General features: G+C 36.0%; 1 protein-coding gene across 1 annotated transcript in view; it reads right to left on the bottom strand.

Moving 5' to 3' along the window:
- Positions 1-14,395, bottom strand: part of LOC150084780 (uncharacterized) — a 133,373-nt gene that overhangs the window by 95,634 nt on the left and 23,344 nt on the right. The window lies entirely within an intron of this gene.

The following is a 14,395-nucleotide window of genomic DNA, read 5'->3' as shown; positions in this document are numbered from 1 at the left end:
TGTAGAGATTTATCAAAAATTTATAAGAAACTGCAACACTGAAGCATTGCAGCTTTTCAAATTTAATTTCAAAATAGCATTTTGTAGTTTTACAAAAATAAGAAATAAAATGTGCAGCATATTTTAAGTATACCAAAGTCACACCTAGCAATGGAAACAGGTTTTTAAATAGACTTTACAGCAACTTATTTATCTGTTTTACATTAAAAAAACAGAATATTTTTATTATCATTTCCAAAGTATCCACATTGAGTTTTAAATAAAATTTAAAACTTAATTTCAAACTTTATTTAGACATTGGCAGACAGAAATGAACAATGTTCCTCACAGAACAATGCTAATGCAACTCGTGGAAGTAGTGCAGTTAAAGGTAACATGAAAGTTAGTCAAGCATCGACCTCAACATGGGTGACATTCCATCCACCTCTGCTCATGGAAATATTCATTGGAAATTTGGAATAAACATTTCTGGAACATCACATCCCAAACCTAAAATCCAGCATTGTCATGTTAATGGATGACATTCTAATAGCATGGGGCTATGGAAAAAATAAATGGCTGGAAGTCAAGAGAAGAATAAATTTTGGGTGGATAGCATACAGAAAATATAGTCACATACTCAGGAGCAATACCCCAATTTGTCTGAAATGTAAACTAATGAACCAATGAATACTCCCCACCATGACTTATGGGAAGTGAAACTTGGGCACTCACTAAAAGATTGGAAGAGAAGCCGAAAACTACAGTGAAGAATAGAACAAATTAAATTGGGAATCAGACTGTTAGATAAGAAGAGAAACACATGGATTACGCAGCAAACTCAAGTAAAGGACATTCTTATCAAAACCAAAGAACTAAAATGGTCCTGGGCAGGACACATAGCTCGAAGACATGATGACAGATGGACTAAGAAAATAATAGAATGGTACCCAAGAGGAACTAGAAAAAAACCTGGAAGACAACAACAGAGATGGACAGATGAAATTGATGAGTTTGTGGGTAGTAAATGGATGGCCACTGCACAAAACAGAAGTAACTGGAAAGTTGCTGGAGAGGCCTTCATCCTGCAGTGGATTGAAAATGAATGATGGTGATGATGGGAAAGACCACCTCTTTTTCTGGGACTTCCACCAAATGTGGTGGACATTCTTGATGGGTACAACAAACATATTTACTACTAAGATATCTTAATGGGTAAAATTCATTTATATTTGCATTGTATGTAGTTTCACACATCTGTTTTAGGGATTATATTAAGTAACGATGTCTGCTAAACAGATGTGTTATATAAAGCTGTGGAAGCTATAAATTTAACACAGAAGAGAACTTGGGCAAATGAATTTGTTGCCTAGGATCATCTAAACAAGACTGCAGCAATAATTCAGACACAGCATGGGGGTTTGTTAAGGGAAAGTCTTGTCTTACAAATTTGATTGGGTATTATGATGTGGTTACAAAGGAACTGGATACAAAAAATAATTTTGATATCATATATTTGGATTTCAGGAAAGCTTTTGACACTGTTGCACTTGGAAGACTATTGTACAAATTAGAGCAGTGGTATTAAGGGTAAGTTGCTACAATGGATAAAAGGATGGTTGACTGGGAGAAGACAGAGGGTGGTAATCAATGGGTGCTGCTCTTTGTGGACTAATGTTATTAGTGGAGTCCCAAAGGGTTCAGTGTTAGGTCCACTGTTGTTTTGTATATTTATCAATGATATTGATGAAGGTATATCAGGCTTAGTGTCGAAGTTTGCAGATGATACAAAGGTTGGCAGGGTTGTTAATGATAGTAATGGCAGTGTGCTACTGCAATATAGAAAATTTGGGCAGATGGGTTGAGAAATGGCAACTGAAGTTTAATATTGACAAATGCAAAGTACTGCATATGGGTAGAAGTAACCCCAGAGAAATATACCAACTGTGTGGTACTACAATTAAGGTGGTAGAAAATGAAAAAGACCTGGGACTAATTGTGCAGTCAGATATCAAGTTTTCTGAGCAATGCAGACAGGCTGCCGGGGCAGGTCATGGGGTTTTGTCAATGATATACAAGAATTTTGCTAGCAGGGAAAAGGAGGTGATTGTCCACTGTATAAGGCAATGGTCAGGATACGCCTTGAGTACTGTGTACAGATCTGGAGGCCTCATTTTAGGAAGGATGTAGATTTACTTGAGCGTGTATAGAGAAGGGCAACAAGATTGGTGAGGGGAATGAAGGGATCCTCTTACCAAGAGAGGCTTAAGTTCTGCAAATTGCAGTGGCTGGAGACTAGGCACCTGCGCGGTGATCTGATTGAGGTGTATAAGGCCTTGAATGGGTTGAGCACGCTGAATTCTGATGGGATCCTTCCACTTGTTCAGATCACGAACCTAAGGGGGCATAAATTCAAATTAAGAAATGACAGATGTAGAATAGATGTGCGGAAATTTGCCTTTAGCCAGCGGGTGGTTAATTGCTGGAACAAACTTCCATCTGTCGTTGTGGAAGTTGATAGGTTGAATAAATATAAGGAGGAACTGGACAGGCATTTGGAGGGAATGGTGTGATTTTTTTTTTTTTTTTGGCTGATGTTGTATAAGCTCATACACTTGCTTTCTTGCATCACATGCCACTACTACTAAGGTAAAGAAAGCCCACACGAGAGGTATGCAAAAGTTCGATTAAATTTACCAGTAAAAGTACTCTGTGTAATGGCATTTGTATTGTTCACTCGGTAAACAGACGGTGGGTGTTATTGGTCTGGAGTAGAAGTTGAATCCCACGGGAGATTGAAACCTTCCCAAAGTGGGGGGGGGGGGTAATCTGACCTTTTTTCTTTAGAATCACTAACTGAATCATAAACAGAGTCATAATGGAAGTTCTGGCGTTGTAAAAAAATTTTCATAACGTAGTTTCACTGGTAAACGTTTTCGAAGTTTGCCATGCTTCTCGTGTGGGCTTCCTTTACCTTTGTCTTTTTTTTTCTTAATAAACAATTTATCCACTAGCACCAGTGATTCTAAAGAAAAAAGGTCAGGTTACCCCCTTCGGGAGTTTTTCAATCTCCCATGGGATTCAATTTCTACTCCTGACTGATAACACCCACTATATGTTTACTGAGCGAGGAACAATACAAATGCAGTTATGGCAAAGTACTTTTACCGGCAAATTTATGGAACTTTTGCGTGCTTCTCATGTGGGCTTTCTTTACCTTCGCCGACAGTTGTAGAACAGATGTGTGGAAATTTGCCTTTAGCCAGCATTTGGTTGATTGCTGGAACAAACTTCCATCTGTTGTAGAAGTTGACAGCTGAAATAAATTCAGAGGCAGAACTAGACAAACATTTTGAGCTAATGGATGGGTGAAATGGGAAGATTTTTTTTTTTTTTTGTCTGATGCTGTATAAGCTTGCTTTCTTGCATATGCCTCTACCAATGCTAATGTGATATCTTAAAATGAGCACTTGTGAACATCTGTACTCATTTGAAGAACTAAAGGAGACACTGAGTTCATTACTTATTCAAGATAAGCTTCCCATACGAAAGTCACTATAGGATTCTCTAAAGTGAGTTTCATCAAGAAATTCTGAAGTTTTGTTGATAAATGATTTGAATATTAATTCCTTCTTATTTTTACTTTATTGGCCACTATTAAATTAAAATTAATGCAATTTTAAAAAAAATCAAAAATAGAAAAAATGTGAAAAAAAAAAAAAAAAAGTCACTTTTTTTTTGAAGAAATACAGTCATGCTCATAAATAATGTATCACCTTAAAGATTTACTGTTATATATTACAAGATACAATTTATCAGATTTAAATAATCTTTATAATATTAAAATTAAAAATTCCTAAATTTAATAGGTCCATAAATGAAATGAATGAAAATCACAAGGATATTAGTGAATGCAACAATATTTAATAAATCGTTCAAAATATAAGTGATAATACACATGAAAAATAAACAACACTTAAAATAAACTTAATGTGGTTTACATTTTGATTACTCCTAAGCAATTTTCTTTCACAGATTTTCAATGAGAAAATACAAGGTGATGCATTACTTATGAACAAACTGTAATATCCTCTACATCTATTTAGGTATAACTTTATTTGATTTAAATGGCTAAATTCCACAAAACTGGGAAAAGAAGTAGCAGGCTAGATGCACAACCATTTATTTTAAGCCAAAGAGTAATTGATTGTTGGAATAAACTTACACCTGATGTTATGTACAAATTTTTTTTTGAAAAATATATACAATCCCTTGGGTTGACTAGGCCTAGAGAAATAATTATTTCTCTCATGTCCTGCAGATCATAGATCTAGTGGGTGGGGGGAGGGGGAGGGAGAGAGAGAGAGCGCACTTTGGATGTTGTAGGATTAGCCATCAGTTTGGCAGCTAATCTTTATGGGCATCATAATTCTGTGGGTGGGTTCCAGGTTACATTAGGAGGGTTCCTTTTTTTTTTTTTTTTCCAAGGCATAATTGTTATGGTTTATTTTTTTTTCATCTGTTCTAAAATTTTGTTCTTGTAACATGCATGTGGATAATGTCTCTCTGTATGTCCTTGTTGTTTTGGTTAGTATTGTTTGTACTTTGAATATTATTCAAATGAATTAACAAACATAAATGGCATAGGCCACAGCCTAATAACAAAAGTGGATCCTGCATTCCACACCTGGTGCAAGGATGGAATGCAGGATCCACTTTTGTTATTAGGCTGTGGCTTTCATATTTATGTTTGTTAATTCGTTTGAATAGTATCCTACCTGTTTGTCCAATATGTGATTTTTGGAAATCTTTGCACTGTAAATGATATGCTGGCCATTTAGTGGAATGGATCTTCATCAGGTATGAAGCAGTGGAGGGGTTTTCCACCATATTTTAAATGATGTTAGTTTTTGCAAAACTGATGTACAACCCATATTTTTTGGCTATGTTTATGATCTGTTCACTAATTTTGGGGACATAGGGGATGGTAATGTAATCTTTTTCTGGTTCTTTGTCAGATGAGTATGTTGAAATACTTCTCTTTTGTTGTTTTAATTGTTTTCATAATGAGTTTTTATGGGTATCCGATGTTTCGAAATATTTGGGAAATTCTGTTTATTTCTTTTTTGAGTGCTTGATCTCTATATAACTGGAAAGTTCTAAGAACAAAACTTTTAAGGATGCCTATTTTGTGTTCATGGGGTGATTAGAGTTAAACTTTAAAATAGCATCAGTGTCTGTCGGTTTCCTGTTTATTTCTATTAGGAGAGAGTTATTGTATTTCTTTAACAAGAGATCCAGGAATGGTATACAATTGTCTTACCAGTTATGCTGTCTTTCTTTATAGTCACTAAAAAAGTGGTACAGGAAATACCCGCCGTAGCCGAGTGGTCAGGGCACATGGGTGCATAAGTACACGTGCCTTGAGTGACCAGGGTTCAAGCCCGTGACTGCTGAATATGGTGTTGTTTCTTGTATTCTGTCTATCTTGTGAACTCCTCTGCCCATTCGGTTGTCCCAAAGTATAAACAGAAAATTTATTTATTTATTTATTAACCACACAACATCTGAAAATAATCTGTAATTCTTTAAGACCGTTTCCCAAACTGGGGTCATAGCCCCGTTTTTTTTTTTCACATTTACCTGCTATTCAAATAAGCTTAAAGTTATTTAACTAAATTTGCATTTTTCACTGTCTATTGTTAAGATATTTTCTATATAAAACTACATAACCATTTTTAGAATTCTAAATTACTCAGTCAAACTTCTGTTTAACGAACTCCTTTTATAGCAAATTTTTTTTGAAATCCCCTTGAAGTTACATTTAAAATAGTTTCTGTTGAGCGAAGAAAATTTTCACATAACGAACGGCTTAGGAGAGACTTAACTGGGTATGCACTGTTCGCACTTGTGGCCTCAGGCAATTTAGGAAATTAGTGCTGCTGCCAAGCAAGAATTGAGAGGGCTAAAGGGATTACCAATCTACAACTTAGGGGTACCTGGTAAAATCTATCCAATCACCTGTCCCACAAACGGAGAAGTAGCGCTGGTGAACAGTGAGCAGATCAAGGGATATTCCCAATGGGCTCTGGCCCAACTTCTACTGCAGTAGTGTCCAACCTTTTCTCATACAGGGGCCATACTCAAAGTTAGATTTCGGTTAGTCTTAGTTAGATTTAGATCAGGTTAGATTTAGTTAGTCTTTGGGGGGGAGGGCGCACTGAGTGATTTGAGAAAAATTAGTGCGTTACATTTTCCATATCTTGTTACATGTAAAAGGAAGTTTCTGTTTTCATGTTACCATTTTTTATTTTCTGGGAATTTGCATAAAAATGCAAATTCTCAATACTTTTATGTGTAACAAATCTGTCACTAATTTCTTTTTTTAGATTTTATTAAAGTTATAAAAATATGACTTTTTGTTTTTCAAAAAAATACCTTACTTTTAATACTGCCTTTAAATGCTCACTTTAGAAAATTTACAACCTGAAAGGATCATTGCTTAAGATGAATATAAGGTGAATAAATAAAAATAATAATACACCTAAAATTGAAAATAGAGCAGACTCTCGATTTACCGCCGGGACACTTCAAGACTCCAAATAAAAAAAAAATCAACCAGAAATCATAAAATTCAGTAACTAGAATAGGTATAAACAGACGTTTTGCAAGTCTTAAATAAGCGACAAGCAAGGCATTATAAAGTTGTCATTGGGTTATTATTATCTTGCAACCCCCACTGTCTTCACACCTGATACTAAAAAAAAAAAAAAAAAAAAAGAGAGAGAGAGAGAGAGAGAGAAGAAATGTTTAGTTTGTTTTAGTGCATTACTTTGATTGTTGTGTTTTGTCGCACCGCAAAGAGAAAATTTTTTTTGTTTAGGAATCGCAAAAATGATGGGTAAATGTAAACGAGTTGCACTTTCAATTAAACAAAAACTTGCAATTATTCAAAAGTTTGAAAACGGTGCATCCGTTAAATCTGTAATGAATCATAATAATGTTGGTGGCCAAATGATACTGTTTGTTATTTGATTTTTAGGAGCATTAGCAACTAAGGCCATATTGCTCCGGGGATATGATGTGGTGGTTGGTCATTCCCTGACCTTTCCGCATCCTCCGTATTTGGTGATCATGGGCTTGAACTCCGCTCTAATCAAGAAGCATGTGCTACGCACTGCTGCTCCTGCCCACCCGGCTGCGGAGGCGCCACCAAACAATACGCAGCATCTTAAAAAATAAAGGGAAGCTATTGGATTTAAAATCGACATCGAAAAAAATAAAGGGAAGCATTGTATTGGACACGCGAGTAGTGTGTGTTAAGTTTTTTATCTATCGCCAAAATATGGCGATAGATAAAAAGTAGGTTAAGTAGGTTGCTGAACATTTTTGGATATACTGTACTGTAGTAAGTCCCCGACTTACGTAACTTCGAACTTACGTTAATTTTTTTCACTCAATTTTTTTTTATTTTTTAGAATTATAAAATTTAAAACAGAATAATAACAATAAGCAATCAATAAAGACAATCACAGCACGCACAAATTGCACAAGCAGGATATGGAGTCACAAGCTTAAAAATAGGAATGAAGAAAAGATTTTTAAAATTTATTTAGTTTTTTTTATATGGCTGAAGATTTCAGTGAAGAGGACACACATTTCACCATAACGTAAAAATCCTACAGAATTCCAGCTATCGGTCTTATCGCAAATGCAATATGATCGAGTTTACTACCCATTTATGGCACTTCCGTAGCACACGCTTCTTGATCTAGACCAGGGACTGCCCGTGACTACCAAATACGGAGGATGCAGAAAGGTCAGGGAATGACCACCGCATATCCCCAGAGCAATATGGCCTTAGATGCTAATGCTCCTAAAAACCAAATAACAACAAAAACTACCCGTTTATAATGAATTGCAGTAACAGAAAAGCCCAATAACCCGGAATGTGCATATTGTTTTTGTTTTATGGTAGTGACCTCCAGAAAGGTGTTTTAGTAAAATGTGAGCTCATGTGGGGTGATAGAGTTTTCGCCATAACCCAGTGAAATTCTTTACATAAATTTTCATTTTGATAGTTATCATGGTGCCGACTACGAGAATAAGTGACAGTGGTACTAGTAAATCTATCAAAATAAAAAAAACAGGAAAGCGATCGATTCAGATCAGAAAATTAAAATAAAGATGTTTGAAAATGGTCAAACACGAACAAGGATGGCATGGAATATAGATTTGTCAGTGTCAACAGTGAACACAATAATAAAGGAAAAAGACAGAATACGGGAAGCGGTGAAGGGATCGGCACCAATGAAGTCAACTATAATAACCAAGGCTACGAAATACATATCAGTTTTTACTGTACAATTTCTTCCTTTAATGTTTTCTTTTCGTATGTGCCACTCCAACAACTCACCGCTGTCCCCAGATAAAGTTTTTAATTGAACTAATTAAAAATATATAACTATTTTTCTATATATATAACTAATATATAAAAAAAAATATATAACTAACTGAAAAATATATAACTAATTTTCTTCATTCTTCTGAGGATATTGTGGTTTTTGTAATTTTGGCGTATCACGGATATAGGAGCAATATTTTATTAGTCATTCCCTAGTTACTAAAACTCGACTTATGTAAGTCCTGGAACGTAAGTCAGGGACTGTATTTTTGGATTAACCGAGAAATCGATTATCCGGGATTTTTATTTTACCATTTATCCCAGAAAATCGAGAGTCTACTGTATTCAAAAATTTTATTAAGTACAATACATGATTACATTTACTAAACAAAACATTTAATGAGAAAACTTTTTTGATAATTTAAAATGCTGTATTGACACAAATTTAAAATGCTGTTCAAGATTAGGAGGGAGTGATTTTATTTTACCCCAACAAATAATCATCTGTTGATTCGTGGAAGCGCATTATCCACATTTTTCCGTAAATTTTCCCTACCTCTGTTTACATGGCCACAGTAGCTGAATATCCGAATGACAACATTTTGGATAGTTAAAAAAAAAAAAAAAAAAAAAAAAAAAAGAAAGAAAAAAGAAAATTAAAGGAAAAAATTCAAATTTAAGAACTAGTGACAATATCAATGACGAGAGAAGGAAAATGAGGACAACAGAAGTATTAAAACCTTCTAAACACGAAATGTTGGCATTTGGTGAAAATGAAATTAGAAAATTGTCGATTAGGCTTCTGTTAAATGAAAGAGAGATAATTCATGTATTTTGAGAATACCTAATCAAAAAGACGGTTTTGGAAAAATTGAAGAGCATTTGATGAACGCTCTGAGTATCATACCAATTTCATTGACTGAATGTGAATGAGGATTTTCACAAATGAATCTGATTGTCAGCCCAACCACAGCTCTGTTGATGGCAAAAACAATTTCTTCACTACTATTTCTTAAAATTGTAGGCCCACCGCTGACACACTTTGATCTAGCAAATATATCGATTTGTGGCTGCTCCGGAAACATCATTCAGCAACAGACACAAAAGAGAAAAGAAGTCGGCATAGTGTGTTGGATGGGAACTCAATAAAAATTTGGAAAATTCTATAAAAACTTTATTATGAAATTTTTTACTAATTTTTACTTATTACTTATTTTTTACATCTTTCTATACATTAAAATAATTTTCCTCCTAATGATATTTTATTCAGCCAATGCAAGAAGAGGGATGCAGGGTACGCGGTAACACACAACAAATACTAAAATACGTGTACATAACGGAAGTTTGTTTTACTGTGCTAAAACAAGCTTCTGTTTAAGCATGATCATGCTAGATAAATCTCTTGCACGTGCTTTGTTCATCTAACATGACCATGCAGTACCATTCTTGATTTCCATATGTAAAGTATTTATGTATTCATAGCTAAGGAAGAGAGAGAGAGACAGTGGCAAAAGCTTCTATTAAGTATTTTATTTTATCAAAGGAAGCGAGTGCAGCCCCTAGTATACTCAAATAATAAATTTATGCTCAATAAACTGTGTTAATATACTTAATTTGTGTTCTTATTCCAAAAACATTACTACTAAAGTAACAATATCAGGAAATAATTTTTTAGAGTATTGTACATTTCATGTCCTTTTAATTTTCAATTTTTCCTGATAGCAAAGAATGAGTATCGGCACCTATTCTTTTACAAAAAAAAAGCACTGGGTAAGAATGTTTGAGCGTAAAGGAAAGAGAGATTACAGAAGTATGTAGAAAGAAAGAAAAAAAAATATATATATATATACACACACATCCCAATGAGCCAAAACATTATGACCAGCGAGTCGTTATGCAAATCGAAGCAACTGCGGGTGAACTAAGGTCGGGACAAGGTATAAAAAACACCCGATACTGAGCTCCGTTAATCGGTGTTACTCTTATTCTTCAGATGGGAAAGGCAGCAGACTTAAGTGAGTTTGACAAAGGCCAAACAACTGGGTCAGAGTATATCTGAAACGGCACGGCTGGTGGGATGCTCATGGTCAGCCGTGGTTAGGACCTACCGAAAGTGGTCCGAGCAGGGAAACCCGCGAACCGCCGGAAAGGTTCGTGGTGGATTAATTTTTGGATGCTCGAGGTGAGCAAAGGCTCTCCCAGATCATAAGTGGCAACAGAAGGGAGACTGTGGTGCACCTTGCCGGTAATTGGAATGCTCGTGACAGGAGTAATGTGTCACAACACACAGAACATCAAACCCTGCTGAAAATGGGGCTGCATAGCCGCAGGCTGCTCTGAGTGCCCACGCTAACCACTTTTCACCGACGACAATGACTACAATGGACACGCAAGCATCAAAACTGGACCTCGAGTGATTGGAAGAGGTCGTCTGGTCCGATGAATCGTGTTTCCTGTTGCACCATGTGGACGGCCGGTACGTGTGCATCGATTACCTAGGGAAGTGATGCCACCTGGATGCACCGTGGGATGAAAACAAGTGGGTAGCAGTGGTGTCATGCTTTGGGCAATGTTCTGCTGGGATACCCTGGGTCCAGTCATCCACCTAAACATCATTGCTGGCCAGGTACACCCTTTCGTGGCAATGGTCTTCCCCTCTGGTGGTGGTGCCGTCTTTCAGCAGGATAATGCGACATGCCACACCGCCCAGATTGTTTGCGACTGGTTCGCGGAACACAAGGAAGACTTCCAGGTTGCCCTGGCCTCCAAATTCTCCAAACATCAATCCCATCGGGCATCTGTGGTTTGTGTTGGAACAGCAACTCCGATCTTCGACGTCTCAACCACGGACCTTACAGGAGTTAAAGGATCTGTTGATTACAGGTTAGTACTAGATACCACAAGACACATTACATCTTATTAGGTAGGTGGTCATAATGTTTTGGCTCGTCGGCGTATATCTATAAGGATCCGTGAACTTGTTTTGATTTTTGAAGGGGTCCATAAATCTCAGTGTTTGGGAACTGCTGTTTTAAGAAATTAAAGGCAGATTACACTCGATGCAGATTAAAACGCTCATTATTTCACCAATTTCCATTTCCTGATATACCTGTGCTAAAAGAATATTTAGCATCTAAAAGAAATATAATATTTTTTTGTAATTACATACCTTTTATGTTGTAGATAACAGTTATTATTAGGTGCAAAATTATGCCTTTCATGTCAGAGTATCAAATATGTGCTCCCACATTTGCTAACTGCCACTACCTGTGGATAGCACTGCTTGTCTTAGAGTTACAGAGGAATGGAAAGACATGAAAATGAAAGAGTAGTTGCCCCCCCCCCCCCCATTAAAGTGCAGCATTTGCAGCTTATCAGATGTGCGAGTTAAATAATAAGGTCAAAAAGTGTTAATTTACCGTCATCTTAAGAATTTGTTGCCAATTTGTTGACAAATTCTTGGGACATTTTGGTGACAATTTGTCAACAAATTCTTAGAACATTTGAGTGACAATTTGTTGCTCAAAGAAAACATCAGCAACAAATTGTCCTCTGTTAATGAAATAGACTACATTTAATTTAATGGTAAATAAGTTATGCTTATGTATACTCAGCTTCAATTGAAAGCTTGATATACATAAGAAAAACAAGAAGGGAATATATCTGAAAAACAAAAAGGAAATACGTTCAAAAAACAAGAAGAAAAACAATCTTAAAGGATAGAGGATGTTATTTTTAAGCAAAAATGTTCTAGAACTGTACAGGAAAGTCACTTTGATGTATCCAGATCATAAAGTAGGACCTTTCCTTTTTATCTAAAAATGCTTGTTGTATTTAACTAGGCTAATGGTAGCTATATATAAAAAAGTGCAAACTGTTTCTGATGCAAGACGTTAATACTGTATATCAGCAGACAATCTCTAAAGTTCTTTTAAAGTTAAAGGCTGCATGAAAGAAAAAACTAACAGTTAAACTTCTGTTCAAAAAGTCACTAATCATTGTTAATTTTTGCATGTTCTCTGAGGATATTTATTTACATTGATAATGTTTACTTTCTTAAAAGATAAAGCATAAGTGTCTAACAAGGAAAAGAATAGAGTATAAACCAGTTAATATGAAAGGTAGCCACTTATAAAGTGAGTAACATAAGTCTGTTTCCTTTTCAATCTATATAGTTTTGTTTTTGTTTTGAAATTCAGAAATAATCCTAGACTTTCCTTCCTTTTCAGAGTGTATATTTGAAAAATAATGAAACATTATTTTTCAAATATACACAAGTTAAGATTTCAGTCACAAATTAACGGTAACAAAATATTTCTAGGCATGCATGATAATTACAGAAACCCACATGAAGCCACAGGACATTGTACAAACAAATACTCTCCAGTAAAATAGTGTGTGTGGGGGAGGGGACACAATCCTCAAACCTGTTTACTCCATTATTTACCAATTATTAATACTGTTGTTCAGCAAATTGTCTATACCAACTGTTTGGGATATTTCTCATGAACAAATTCTAATCATACTGATTAGAATTTGTACGACCAGGAGAATTATACTGAACTCTGGTAGAATCACTTAAACCAACTCATTTTCAATGACAAGCTCATATCGTTGTTTCATATGTAAAAATCCTTTCCTCAAGCAGGAATGGCATCTACTTGATGTGTATGTTTATGGTGATGAGATAAACTGATTGTCTGAAGAAGCAATGTTGGTCACATAAGAACTACTATATTATCAAGACCTGACTGCTGATGAATTTAAAGTATAGATGAGATCCAAAACAGCCACACTGTCACTTTTAGAGGTAATGCCTGACCTCACAAGGCCAAGTTGCAACATGTTGAGTGATAACGATATAGAGAACATAGACTGGCAATCTTTCTCTCAACTGACTCAGTGACCATTCCCTAACAGCATATCTTGTAACACTACAGAAGTTAGGTGATGCCCTCAATGAGGAGCAGTGAAGAATCCAATGGATCTGGAAAACTTGATTGGATTGAGAATGTGAAAAATGTTTAAAAGTAACAGACCTCATGTGCCATAGCTCCATCATAATACCCAAGCAAGTTTCTACTGAATACAATGTTTTTTCCTGTGTTCACTTATTTGAACACAGGAAAAAACATTCCTGTGTTCACTGATATCCTTCAGTTTTTAACTTTTCATGTCCTTTTTTGATGTATAAACACCTTTGGCAGCACCTACTACATTTTGGACGGTAGTAAAATCAATTTGTCAAGATTTTGTGACGCAGAAATGGTGTCATTTGACGTAATTTCCATTTCGTAACAAAGAAAAATGGAGTCGGGAGAGGAGATTGCGCAAAGGATCATGGGAGGTGATCTTGGATGTGCTCAGAGCTGGCATAAACCAGCTGGATGCAGAGAAATGTTTATGATTCAGGGCATACCACTTAGGTGGCTTTGAGCTAACCACTGCCACCAGTGGCAGAAACCTTTTGGTAACCAGAGAAATGGATATCTGGCGGGCAGTGATTTTGAATGTACTCAGAGCTGGCATAAACCAGCTCTAAGCACATCCAAGATCATTACATTACATGCACTTCAGCCTTACCAATAGAAGCGCATGTAATGTAGGCGTTACAGTACCCATCTGTATTACTGAAGGGTTGTATATTTCCATTAAGAGACGAATCATAAACATTTTTTCGCAACCAGCTAGGCGGGTCAAGAATATTTAAACCAGTTCGCGATTGGGAGATAACAGACTCCAAATTACATGTATGAGTAGAATCTTTTGCTTGTCATTGGCCATTCTCATTAAGTTGCAGATGTCCTCGTTGGTGATCAAGTTTGCACGTTTCTTTTTTAAGTGCGCTGTTTCATTATTCACTAACATTGAGCATGGCGAGCTTTAGATCCTCATTCATCTCGCTGTTTGGATGATTGTAAAAGTTTTGAAAGGGGTCTTCTTCTCGCAGCCACGTTACAAGGCTATGCAGGTCATTACTACATGCTTCATTAGGATCACTGTCGTTGTCTT

Source organism: Mastigoproctus giganteus, chromosome 6, assembly GCF_048544385.1.
Source record: "Mastigoproctus giganteus isolate SK-2022 chromosome 6, ASM4854438v1, whole genome shotgun sequence".
In the NCBI taxonomy this organism is placed as follows: domain Eukaryota; kingdom Metazoa; phylum Arthropoda; class Arachnida; order Uropygi; family Thelyphonidae; genus Mastigoproctus; species Mastigoproctus giganteus.
This window is presented reverse-complemented; position numbering and strand designations above follow the sequence as displayed.